Genomic DNA, 13,494 nt, shown 5'->3' on the forward strand with positions numbered 1-13,494 from the left:
AAAAAAATCCTTATTCAATAAGCTCTGTGGTAAGCCTTGTGGCACAGCAGGTTAAGCTGCCACATGAAATGTCCACATCCCATATCAGAGTGCCTGGGACCAAGTCCTACCTCCACCTCTGCTTCCAGTCCAGCTCCCTGCAAATGCACCTGGAAGGCGGCAGGTGGTAGCTCATGTATTTGAGTCCCTGTCACCCTGTATGGGAGACCTACATAGGGTCCCTGGCCCCTGGCTTTGGACTGGCCTAACTCTGGCTGTTGCAGGCATTTGTGGAGTGAACCAATAGATGGAAGACATCTCTCTTGCTCTAGTTCCTACTTGCATTCTTGCCCTCTTTGACTCTCTGTCACTCTGCCTTTCAAATAAATAAAAAAATGAATAAACATTTAAAAATAATATCTGAGAGTTTTCTTTTAGTTCACATGTTAAGAAGGCCATGAACTGGATTTCTCCTTAAAATATAGGCAGTGGGCTAAGTTCTAGCAAGGTGCTAATTATCTGCCAAAACACTCCTGACAAAACAGGATTTCAAAGCAAAAGGTGATTCTCTTGGTGGCAGAAGCTCTTCCTCTCCAAATGTTTATTACCTCAAATAATGGCTTCTCCCTACATTGAGCACCTGACAAAGTTATTCCTCCCCTTCTACATCTCTAACATCTTCTAAATTAACTTCTTGGCATTTCTTATAATTTATTGAACTATTTCCTATTTAACTACTAGCCTCTGTTTAATTCCCTTCCTATTTATCCTAGTCATGTCATTCCTACTTAAAGTATTCTAATGATCTCCTCAAGTGCTCTTCCAGTAATGTTTATATCTTTTAGCAAAGGAATTTCAAATCTGTTTTCAAAGCTGATTATTCCATTATCATATTCATTATGTACCTATACTCAGATACCCTCTCCTCGAACTTCTCTAAACACCATTCTCTTATTTGTGGCCCTTTGATGAGAACGCTACTGAAAAGTTAACTCTGATCCCTCCTGTTTCCTTAAGATTTAATATGAAGCATGCATTCCAGGAATTTGATGTGTATTGAAATGCTTGTCTGCTGAACAGCTGGTGTTTGTAAGTTCTAGGATCAAATTCTAATTCTCTACTTGCTGCATGATCCAGAAAAAGCTGATTGATTTGAGAATCAATAAAACAATATAACAATATATCAATATAACAGTCAAGCATATCCATCTAACTAAGTATATGCTACTACCAGGGCAAAGAGCAAGAAGCCTATGGCTGAGTACCCAGAATCCTTCATCCTCTGGCCCTGGCAATTTACAAGTTTGCCAGATGATCTAGTTTAAAAGACTTTGCCCATGGTCTGAACCCTTCTGACCATACAAGGACTATGCTGCTCTACTCCCTCTTAACAATCTGAGTCAATACAAACCATCTCTAGTATTTTTGCCTCTGCCTCTGCTTACCAGACAGTCCAATCTCTGACCTTGTTTGGTCCTGAAGTATATATACAGCCAGACCACCATATCTGCAGATTTCCCATTTGTTGATTCAACCAACTATGGATTAAAAATATTTGAAAACAAAGCTGCATCTGTTCTGAACATGACTTTTTCTTCTCATTATTCCCTAACAATTCAGGCGCTGATTAGTACTGCTCATTTTCACTTGTTTTACCTTGTGCTGTATGTATCACAGTGTTTTAAGTATTGGGAGAGCTCATCTTGCCACCCTCCCCTCCTGATTTTCTGCACTCATTTGTCCCATTGCAGTTCCTTTATATTCTGTGACTTGGAGAAAAGGAAGGGAGTAGTCTTGGATTTTATTTGTTTGCTTGTTTGACTTTCTTAGCAGCAGAATTTGATATTTTCCATTTGGAAGAACTGAAGAATAAACAAACTATTTAAAACAAAGAAAAAAAGATTATAGCTTTAAGGAAAGCTCTGTGTTCTGCACAATTATCTCTATGGTAGCAGCAACTGTATAACTATCTTATGCAAGATGCTTTACTTTCCTCATTCTATAAACCTTACAACAGCCTTGCAAATGTGTAATATTATCCGTTTCACACATAATGAAGTCAAGGTTGCAAAGGATTGATTAACCTGATGTATTAGAATTTTCCGGAGAAACAGAACCAATCCAATCTATATAGATGATAGAGATTTATAAGATTTATAAAGAATTGTTTCGTGTGATTATGGAGGTTTACAAGTCCCAGGACCTGCAGTTGCCAAACTGGAGATACCAAAAAGGCTGATACTGTACTTTTTTAAATATTTATTTATTTGAAATACAGAGTTACAGAGAAAGTGACAGAGAGAAAGAGACAGAGAGATAGATCTTCCATCCACTGATTCACTTCCTGAATGGTTACAATGGCCAAAGCTAAGCCTGTCAGAAGCCAGGAGCCAGGAGCTCCTTCTGGGTCTCCCACATGGGAGCAGGGTCCCAAGGACTTGGCACATCCTCTGCTGCTTTCCCATGAACATTAGCAGGGAGCTGGATTGGAAGTGGAGCAGCTGGGACTCAAACCATTGCCCATATGGGATGCCAGCATTGCAGGCGATGGCTCCCTAACACAGTCTTTAAGTCCGAATTTGAAGACCTGAGAACCAGAAGACCTAATGCTATACCTTGGTTCAAAGGCTAGCACTGTCAAGATACAAGAACAGTTGATATTTGAATTCTAGTCCAAAACCGGGGGGAAAATGATATCACAAATCTATGTCACTCAAGCACCAGGAATCCCCTCTATTCAGGTCTTCCATTAATCGGGTAAGGCTCACCCACGCTAAGCAAGGTGATCTGTTCTACTCAGTCTTTCAAATTAAATGTTAAACTCATTAATAAACAACCTCATGGAAATGCCCAGAATAGTTTTGGATTTAATAACTCTGATCAAATTGTCACATAAAATTGACCGTCATACTTACATAAAGCTATCTAATTTGTAAGTGCTGTAAAAGCAACTAAACTCAGCTCAGTCTTTCTCAAAAGCCAGTGGTTATTCCTTTATGCTAGAAACAAAGAACCACAAGCATTACTCAGAATGTATGATCTTGCTTTTTTGTTACTCATTACTTGTGCCAGAATCACAGAAAAATTGGTCTACATGTGGTTTTATCTATATAGTACATACTACACATGTGTGTATGTGCAAAATTTCAGAACATTATCTAGATTAATAAGCCATATAATTTTTGCACTTGAAACAAATTAACTTCTTGGAGCCAAAAGACTTAATAAAAGGAAGAAAGGAGCTCTCCTGAAGGTGCTATGAAATTAGGGAGAATACAAGCATGAAGGCATCATCAGTAATGTAGGAAACTTTTTGAATGATTGAAGTAAATAAATAAATAACTGGTGACTTTTATTACATTCAACCAAAAAACAAAAAAGTAGCTTGAAGAAAGGTCCCCCCTTCATACTTGCAGAAGTACATTTTGTGCAATAGCTCAAGAGAAAAGGAAGAATCACTTTTTTGTTGTTTTTAAAATAAGGAATTCAACCCCCAAAACAGTAAGGATCAGTAACTGTATTCTGTCCAGACAGCTTAACGAGTTTCTGAGATTTAAACATCAGGAATATATTAAAGGGTTAGTTGCCTGAAATTATTAATCAGTTCTGTTTTGTTCCCATGGTTTCATGAGACATTATATTCTTACAAAAGTGGAAGCACACTGCCCAGAAAAAGCGTAGTTCAGGATCTATCTGCATATGTAGAAATCATAATTCCTTGTTAAATGAAAAGCAGTAATTCATGAACGCTATTCACAGAATTCACTAATAAATATAATCATATGCTCTTTTCCCAGTGCATTTTTAAAATCAAGTATTCACTATTTTTAAACTTATCAGAAGCTGTGTAAATAAATCAGAGGGTTTCTCATTCTGTCAGAGACCAGTGATAACCCTTCAATATTTTTTAAGCATCAGATGGTGAGGAGGTGGGGTGGGGAGACATTCCACTCAGTGATAGGATAAAAGAGCATCAAATTGGGAGTAATTTGATTCCTAGAATGATTGACAGAACACGAACAGTCAGTTGGGATAAGCTGTTTATTTTAAAAGATATATTGAGATTAAGCACATCCTCCACCTAGTTTGAACAAATTTACTAATTCAAAAAGGTCTGACCCAGTGCTTTGGCTTCTTTTGCCTTCTTCAGATAAATATCATGTGGGAAATAATGCGTGAAATGGGAATGCCTGAAGACAAGATTTAACATCTTACTAAATAAGAGACTGGAGGTCACAGTCATGAATTTATAGAAAAGTAAAATAAACTAAAGTTACGGCTCAAAATGTCAAGGCTTACCCTTTCATAGAATGGAAACCTGAAGAAAAGACAGGGCAGCCCTACTTAGTGACCTGGGTCTGGAGAATCTTACCTCTGGACCTGGCTCTGCTGTTACTTGTGACACTAGCCAGATCTTTGTCCTGTGCATTTTTTACATATAATACCAAACTGGTTAATAATAATAATAATAATTACTTTGCATTCTAAATATATATTGTGATGACTCTATAGAAAAATACTAAGAATAATACTGGAGAAAACTCACAGGAGTGACAGAAAAAGACTGGTCAGGAGAAGGCAAAACAGAATAAAATGTTGGCATCAAAGACATGAATGTAAACAAGATAAAAGGTACAAAATATAGAATAGGGTTTTATGGGAACAAAAACCAGGACACCTAGATTATATCAATTATAGATGTAGAAAGAATGGAGAGTTAATAACTTCAGGTAGGAAAAAAGTTAATGTTTAAAAGTGAAAGGAGAAAATGCAGTAAAATAAAAAGGAAAAAAGAAAAATCTCCATCATGGCAATCTTGAATCTATTCTCTTCCCAAAAGAGCTTGGAAAGGAAAAGATCTTCAGACAAGCAACAAATTATTCAATACTTTAGCATATTAGAGCACGTTAACTTCTTTCTCTTTTTGATATAAAAGATCAGACTATGGATTTTTTTTTAATTGTAGAGTTATAATCAGTAAAAGATGTAGAAAGAAGTCAGTGATTGCCCATATAGGGATTATGGCATGAAACACTGACTAAAAAGACACTGAAATTATTTCCAAGACACATTTTTGTAATGATTCAAATGTCAGGGTTATATGATGTAAGCTTTGAAAATAGTACACTGATTTATTTTCAAACATTTATTTGAGGAAAAGAATCAGAAATACAGGCTGCAATTTGTATTAGTCCTGTCAAACAATAATAAATAATGTTCACATATTACAAATGAACTATCTGCTAGAGAAAACAGCTTTTTGTGTTCAAAAAGTACTGCAGTCTTAGAACTCACCCGACAACTTCATGAACTGATATGAAGTCAGCACAAAGCAATACCTAAGCAAAGGAAGAACTGAATAATGGAGTGACTAAATAAGCTGTCTGCACAGGTATGTTCATGATTCTTTTTTTAAGGCATTATTAGTTATTTAATGCAATTCTCCTAGGAAATTCAGAACACCAATTTGTGAAGGGAAATTCCAAAACAGATCAAAACAGATAGCAGGTAGTCCTGAACCTAAAACAGTTGCAGGTAGCCCTGGAGCTAAGGAACATCCTTGATTTTTGGCAATATTTGTGCATCCACAGCTTTCTGATGAGCCCTGTGCTGCTCTGTTATCTTGTATTTCTCTTTCTCCCAGCCAAAGATCTCACCTTCCTGCTGTCTGGGCTTTCACAGCTGCTGCTTCTTGAAAAAAGCATCAGTGAGATGCTTTGGGATTCTCAAACTGCTTATGTCAATTTTCGGGGAGGTGGCCATGAAAAATTGTTTGGTGTGTTCTCGTAGAGGAACCCTATTAAGGAAAAAAGGGCCAATCACAGCAGCAAACCACTGCTCAGCTGCTTCAGGAAAACCACCCTTTTGTCTCTGTGGTGCCCAGTGAGGATGGTTAGAGTGGTCCCGGGGTGACGCTGGCCAGCAGTTACCTCATGTGCTGACTGCTTTTTGCCATGACTCAAAAGCTTTAAAGGGACATCTTTGATGGGATAGTATCGAGGCTGTTTGGGAAGCTTAACCACCCTGGTGGCACCAGTCTTGTCACCATCAGGTTTTGTGAGAGTAGCAAGAAATTTCCTTCTCTTCAATCTTGGATTTGGGAGCCGTGCAGTTCTCTTGGACAGGGCGATCCTGGAATACATGGCTGACCATAAGTCTCCGCCAATCCCACGCCTAAGCCCAGAGTTTCTGCTGCAGTGTGGCTTCCCCTTCTGGGATTTTTATCTTGGGGTTCTTCTTTATAACTTTGCCTCTAGCATTATCTGCCTTTTTGGCTGGAGATTTTTTTCTTAGTCTCTAGTTGTGGAGCTGGAACTTTTCACCTGCCATCTTGCAGGACGGGAAAGTATTTGTGATACTTTAACCATTCAAATCTAGTAAGAAAATGAGTCAGTGAGAGGAATGCCAGATGGCAAGACCAGTTGAATAAATAGCCAATTGAAGGATATTTCTTCCATGTTGCCTTCTTTACTCCATAGAGTCATTTAAATAGAATCAAAATAGCTAGACATGGACTTCTGGGGAAGAGGATCTTAGGAATTAATTAAAATACTGTTAGTATCTGGTAGTGCTTTATAATTACCACATTTGTCAGAAATGCTTCAAGTACTCCATTATATTGGTAAATGGGACCAACAGCAATAATTTTCAAAAATATTTCATTGGAAATTTTCATGAGATCTTGTTTAAAATGGGGAGAAGTATGTATTTATAATGTTTGAATGCTCTAATTTTGATGAAAAGCCTCAAAAAGATGGTAACTCACCATTTGAAAAGGATATTAGCCACAAAGAACTTTAAACTTTACTGAAAAAATTGTGGGGAGGGAGGCATTTGTCCTAGCAGTTAGGATGCCCATTAAGGGTAAGAATAAGTATTATGAAGGGCCGGCGCTGTGGCGCAGTATGTTAAAGCCTTGGCCTGAAGTGCTGGCATCCTATATGGACGCTGGTTCAAGACCTGGCTGCTCCACTTCCTGTCCAGCTCTCTGCTGTAGCTTAGGAAAGCAGTTGAAGATGGCCCAAGTCCTTGGGCCCCTGCACTGGCTTGGGAGACCCAGAGGAAGCTCCTGGCTCCTGGCATCGGATCAGCGCAGCTCCAGCCATTCCGGCCAATTGGGGAGTGAACCAGAGGATGGAAGACCTCTCTCTCTCTCTCTCTCTCTCTCTCTCTCCCTGCCTCTCCCCTCTCACTGTGACTCTGACTTTCAAGTAAAATAAATAAATCTTAAAAAAAAAAGAATAAGTATTATGATAACTGCCTTCAAAAGAAATCCCAAGGAAGGCATTTGACCTGGCCATTAAGATGCTGGTTGAGGGACTGGCATTGTAGTACAGTGGGTTTAAGCTGCCATTTACAACACTGGCATCACATAGTAGAATGGTGGTTCAAATCCTGGCTGCTCTATTTACAATCCAGCTTTTTTCTAGTCTTCTAGAAAAGATAACCAAAGATAACCCTAATTGCTTGGACCCTGCCACCCTTGTGGGAGACCTGGAAGAAATTTGACCCATTTCTGGCTATCATGGCTGTTTGGGGTGTGTACCATTAGACAGAAGATTTCTGTGTGGCTGTCTCTCCCTCTCTTTCTGTCACTCTGCCTTTCAAATAAATACATATTTTTAAATGCCTGTCAAGATACCCACATACCATTTTGGAGTGCCTGAGTTTCACTCCCATATCTAAGTAGTTGGGTTCATGCCATCCACAAGGTAGACCTGGATTAAGTTACTGGCTACTGGCTTTAGCACAGCCCAGCACAATCCTGATCATTAAGGGCATTTGGGAAGTGAACACAGAGACTAAATATCTATGTCTGCTTCTATACCTCTGATTCTCAAGTAAATGCATTCTTAATTTTTTTTAATGAAACAATAAATTTGTAAGAAGAATGATCCAAAAATGTATAAATCATCATTAGTTGTCACTTCCTATACTGGTATGCCCCTACTTAGGTTCTTACCTTATACAAAAGTATTCAAAGACTCATTATAGTAAAGTTAGGTATACATTCCAAGTCCACTATTTTGTAGCTCTGTGATGGCCTAGGGAGGGAGCCCCTCTAAACTCATTAACCTCAATTTCCACATTTATGAAATATGGACAGCAAGATTTTTATAGTAATGTCTTGAAGACTAAATAGCACACTTATCACATTGCAATATAATTATTTGTCTTCATGGCTCTTTCATGCTGTCATTCCATCAACAAATACTTCTTGAGATCCCACTATAGGGAATATTAGCTCTACCTCTGACCTGTATGAGTCATGTGGCTTTGAGTAAGTTATTTACCTTCTTTTTCAATTTCATCAGCTATAAAAAATACATATCCACAAGATTAATGAGCTCAAACAAGCAACATATTTTAAAAGAATGCTTTTTCATAAATTTTCAAACCTAGTTTTTAGCTAGATTATTGTTGATGGTTTCCTCTTACAACTCTTCATATTCCTCCTCCTTATTCCTTTTCTAATCATCATCACCACTAACATCACGCAGCAGTCATCCTGCTAGAGGGTGATAGTCTTCTGTTAAATCTATGATAATAAGCATAAATATATTTACTAAATGCTAGTTCCCATATTGGTCACGGCTTTTGGTTTCAAGTGAAACAAAGTCAACTCAAGCTATCTTCATTCAAAAAGTGAGATTTGTTTTTTGGGGAGCAGGGAATATTGTTATATAACCAAACAGCACAAAAGTAAGAAGTGTAGCTGCTGTCACAAATAATGTGTATTCAAAACAAGATTTCACACCACTTATCATCTCTGCTTCATTTTGAGCAAAAGTCCCATTTTTTTCCTTCAGCAAAGAACTTTCTCTGAGGTAGGAATCATATAGTGCCAGTATGGGACTGAATCCTATCAGATTCTAACCAAAAAAAATTAATAAGAGATCCTACCATATAGCTCCAACTGCAAAAGCACATGGACAAGATACTTTTTTGCCTGCTCTGAATCACACACCCATCCTTGAGCCAATCACTGTAGCTGGGGAAGAAAATACGCTAATAGGAAAAAGTAAATGATACCCATGGGAGGAGACATAGAAAGCAAAACACACCAGTGGAAATATGCAGCACCTAGCTAATCTGAGTAACTGACAATTCTCTTCCCTTTGACTTTCTATCTTCAGTGCTTGATACATGAAAAATACTCAACAAATATGTTTTGAAAAATGATTCTCTCTCAGTCATACTGAGCAACACAATAAAAAGCACAATAACACAATTTCTAATTCCTTTCCCCTTTTAAAAAGTCCATTTGGAAAGATATACATATTTTAATAGTTAATATATTTAATGATGTTCAACTATAATTTAGTAAATATAACATCACTCATATTCATCATGATACCATATACATATACCTCTGGTTATTATCTGCCATCATGTAAATCTAAAAGAAATCCTTACTTATCTATTCTAGATGAAAAATTACTAGCAATCAAATTTCATGTCCTGTAGTCATTTGGTCTGGGTTATCCCATTTCAGAGTCATCTGGGCTAACCACATAAAAGCTTAGGGATGTGGTATTCATTTCTTGGAACTTGGAAACTATTGGTAGATCTAGTGCATTAATTGTCCCAATTCATCACTTCTTCCATTAGGAGAAGATTTTTTCCTTATTCTTTGAATCCAATCTAGCTTTGTGACTTGCTCTGGCCAATTAAATTTTATCAAAGTGAATAGTGTCCTAGGGTTGAGGCTGGACCTCCAGAAGTCATTTTCTATTTTCCTGTGCTCATTCCCTGTTCTCTGCATTTGCCCTGAGACTTTCCCAGGCTAGCCTGCTGGAGGGCAAGAGACAATGGCAGCCCAATTCCCCATCCTTCTAGTTGATACTTAGACATGTGAATGAGCCAGGACACAATAAGGAGAACTGCCCAGCTAAGCCAAGATGAAATCACTGGTCTGATGGTTTGTTAGCTAAATACATACTTACTATTTAAATACTGCTATGTTGTGGCCATAGAAATCTAACAAATACTATCATTCAGACCCTACTTGAATTACACCTGCACCAGTTTAACATCCTCATGGCTCATCACCTTAAACTAGGTCATATTTCTACCTTTTTTTTTTTTCACATATAACTTACAATGTTGATTGAAAATACCTAACAAGGATATTTAGTTCTCAAGCTGGTACTTCTGGACCATTTGAAAATAATTATTGAAATTAATTTTTTAAAAAAGAGAAAATATGTATTGAAGCAAATGCTTTGCCACGAGCAGCCATGTATGCTCAGTGACTCGTCAAGCCCTTAGCAAGCAACAATCCTGGAATGTCAAGTTCTTAGAAACTTGTCAACTTGACCAAACATGGGCAAAATCAAATGCATAACAAGAAGAACTAACAAAATAAGACTGTGTAATTTGTAATAGAAGCATAAATCATCCTAGACCTCAACCAAGAGCTCTGTTTTTGAATTGATAAGAACTGAAATTCTAGGAGTTCAACATCTTTACTATCCATTTTGTGTTTTGAGACAACATTAGTATTTCCAAAATGAATGTTCTAAAATATCTTTAGTCAAGAAATTTCAGAACCTACACACAATACTCTGACTGCTTAACCATTCTATCCGAGGAAATCAGGATTGAAACAAGATGCTCAGCTTTTCCAATGACAAGCAAGATAGATCTTGAGGTCTTTAGAGTAGGCTGTCTTCAGAATGGATAACAGAGTCCTTGAGAGACCACACTTTGAAAGTGACTTTTTTGACCCAGGAAACAGAAGACAGTGTTGTTGTGCCTCTCCCTTTAAAAGTAATTAAATGAAGGAGAAGATCTAGCAATACAATGAGAACTTCTCTTCATCTTTCTGGAAATTCAGTCAGATGTCCATTTCAGGTAGCAGGTTACCTATTACCTTAATGCTGAAATCACTCAACTTATTATCCAGAATATATTGGTTAAAATGAGAAGAGCTATCAAAAAGGCAATTTTTGGAAGACAACAATGTACCAGACAATATTGATGTTGAATGGTTGCAGCCAGAAGAAAGAGTTTTTATATTTTATCCACCAACACAAGTATTCCGAGTCATCTCTTTTTTTTCTTTTTATTTATTTATTTATTTATTTTTGACAGGCAGAGTTAGATAGTGAGAGAGAAAGAGAGACAGAGAGAAAGGTTTTCCTTTTCTGTTGGTTCACCACCCCCCCAATGACCACTACGGCCGGCAGTAACCCTCTGCTGCTTTTCCCAGCTGTAAGTCCAGAATCTTGGGGTATGGTCCATTTTTCTCAAGTTTTCTCATATTAGTGCCTTTATAGTCTAATCCAGGGACTAAACTGATTTAGCTGCCAACATGACACGTTATATAAAATAGAAAGGGGATGGTAGCAGGATTAAGACATTTCTGTGGTTGATTACCAGACAATAGCTCATATTTATGACTAAATTCATCTATTATTCTTTGTCATCGATCCATACATTGTTCCAAAGTCTTTAACTGGCAGAGATGACCCAAGTCATCTTAAATAACAAATATGAGTCTTTGATAGTCCTGCCAGTATTTGATTTTTAGAAATCTAGCACTCTGGAAATTGCATTTGTAGGAGCTCATTCTTTTAAGCTCCTCCCATCCTCCACACCATAGCACCAATCCTATGTCTTCCTGTCAGGATATCTCTTCATTACCAGCATGATTAATTCCTTTGTTGCCCATTTCTTCAGTGGCATGGAGAGTGCAAGATGGAAAGGAAATACTTCCAACATGAGATGTGATAGCACCATTTTATATTCCACTCTTGGTACTGAAATATTTAAGCCAGCAACATCCAGTTTTGAACTACAATGTAGGGTATTAGATCTAAAAGAAAGAAGTATAAACTCCATCAATCATCCTTGATGTCAACTTTAAATATAAGTAGCTTCACATTTGGGAGGTTTCAGAGCATGCTTAGTTACTTCCTAGTTGCTCACTAGCAAAAGACCAACCCATAAGGCCAGCTACTTCTAGAAGATGGAATACATGATAATGCCTGAGAATTTTTTTAATGTTGGCCTATTGTTTCCTTTGTGTTATAAAATTAATTCCTTGGTCATAAGTAATGTAATGTTTGACATTATACTCATGCTTAAGACACTCAAGAAGACCTTGCAGGAAGCTGCATTATGGAACAACATTTTAAGCCAATACCTGCAACGCTGGCATCCTATATCAGCACCAGTTGGAGCCCAGCTGCTCCATTTCCGATCTACTTCCCTGCTAATGTGCCTGGGAAATCAGGGGAAGATAGTTCAAGTACTTGGCCCCTGACACCCATATAGGAGACCAAAGTGGAATTCCTGACTCCTAACTTCAGCCTGGCCCAGCCCAGCTGTTGCAGCCATTTGGAGAATGAACCACCAGATGGAAGATATATCTCTCTGTCTCTGTCTCTCCCTCTCTTTCTGTAACTGTGCCTTTCAAATAAATTAATCTTTAAAAAAAAAAGACCTTTTTAGTGGTACTGGAGTCATAATGGATGAGGAAAACAAATATATATCTTAAAAGTCTAGCTAGGTTAAGACAAGTCACTAGACCTATTATAGAAGAGATCAGGGGCCGACGCTGTGGCATAGCAGGTAAAGCCACCGCCTGTAGTGTCCCAGCTGCTCCACTTCTGATCCAGCTCTCTGCTGTGGCCTGGGAAGGCAGTACAAGATGGTCCACGTGCTTGGCCTCCTGCACCTGCATGGGAAGACCTGGAAGAAGCTCCAGGCTCCTCACTTCAGATCGGCTCAGCTCCGGCCATTGTGGCCAATTGGGGAGTGAATCAGCAGGTGGAAGACCTCTCTCTCTCTCTCCCTCTCTGCCTCTCCTATCTCTATGTAACTCTGACTTTCAAATAAATAAACAAATCTTTTTTAAAAAGGAAGAAGAAATTAAGTATATCAGTTACCAAAGGTAGGTCAGTATTTCCAGGAAATGACATAGGAGGTACTCAAATTTTTTGCTTGTTTTAACAAGCTGGGCTCCCATTTTTAATAGTAATGACATCAGCAGCACCTAGGGGTCCATACATGACAACTATATCTATTAAGATGACCACCTCATCATGAGACAATTTAGAAAGTACTGGATTAGATGAGTAAAACTGTAACTGACACCCACTGTATAAATGATATATTGAAAGATTCTTCCACAGAGGAGTACTTTTGGTGAGTTTTCACCAGGACACAAATGTTCTTGTATTTTGAACTCAGTCTCACAGACCCATTCACGTTTCTCTTCCCTAAGACAATTTGTTACTGTTACTTTTGTCCTAGTCTTTCCAACTCCCTGAATATCCAATGTAGTCGTCAATCACTCTATTAGTTGTTCTAAACTGGTAGTTGTTCTCATCAAGATAAGTAAGTATAAATGAGTAATTCTCACACCTCACCCCTCAATTCTATACCTCATTCAGGAAAGTAGGTCAGGAAAGTAGGAAAGTAGGTCTGTATCATTTAGTGCTCCCAGTTTATTTACCATATGTAACACATACTTAGTTCCCCTACTCCAAGTCATGTGTTTATAGG

The 13,494-nt window shown here is 38.0% G+C and overlaps 1 pseudogene; it reads right to left on the reverse strand.

Moving 5' to 3' along the window:
* Positions 1–5,499: 5,499 nt before the first annotated feature.
* Positions 5,500–6,309, reverse strand: LOC133762056 (large ribosomal subunit protein eL6-like; annotated as a pseudogene).
* Between the last annotated feature and the right edge of the window lie 7,185 nt (positions 6,310–13,494).

The sequence above is a fragment of the Lepus europaeus genome, chromosome 6, assembly GCF_033115175.1.
Source record: "Lepus europaeus isolate LE1 chromosome 6, mLepTim1.pri, whole genome shotgun sequence".
In the NCBI taxonomy this organism is placed as follows: domain Eukaryota; kingdom Metazoa; phylum Chordata; class Mammalia; order Lagomorpha; family Leporidae; genus Lepus; species Lepus europaeus.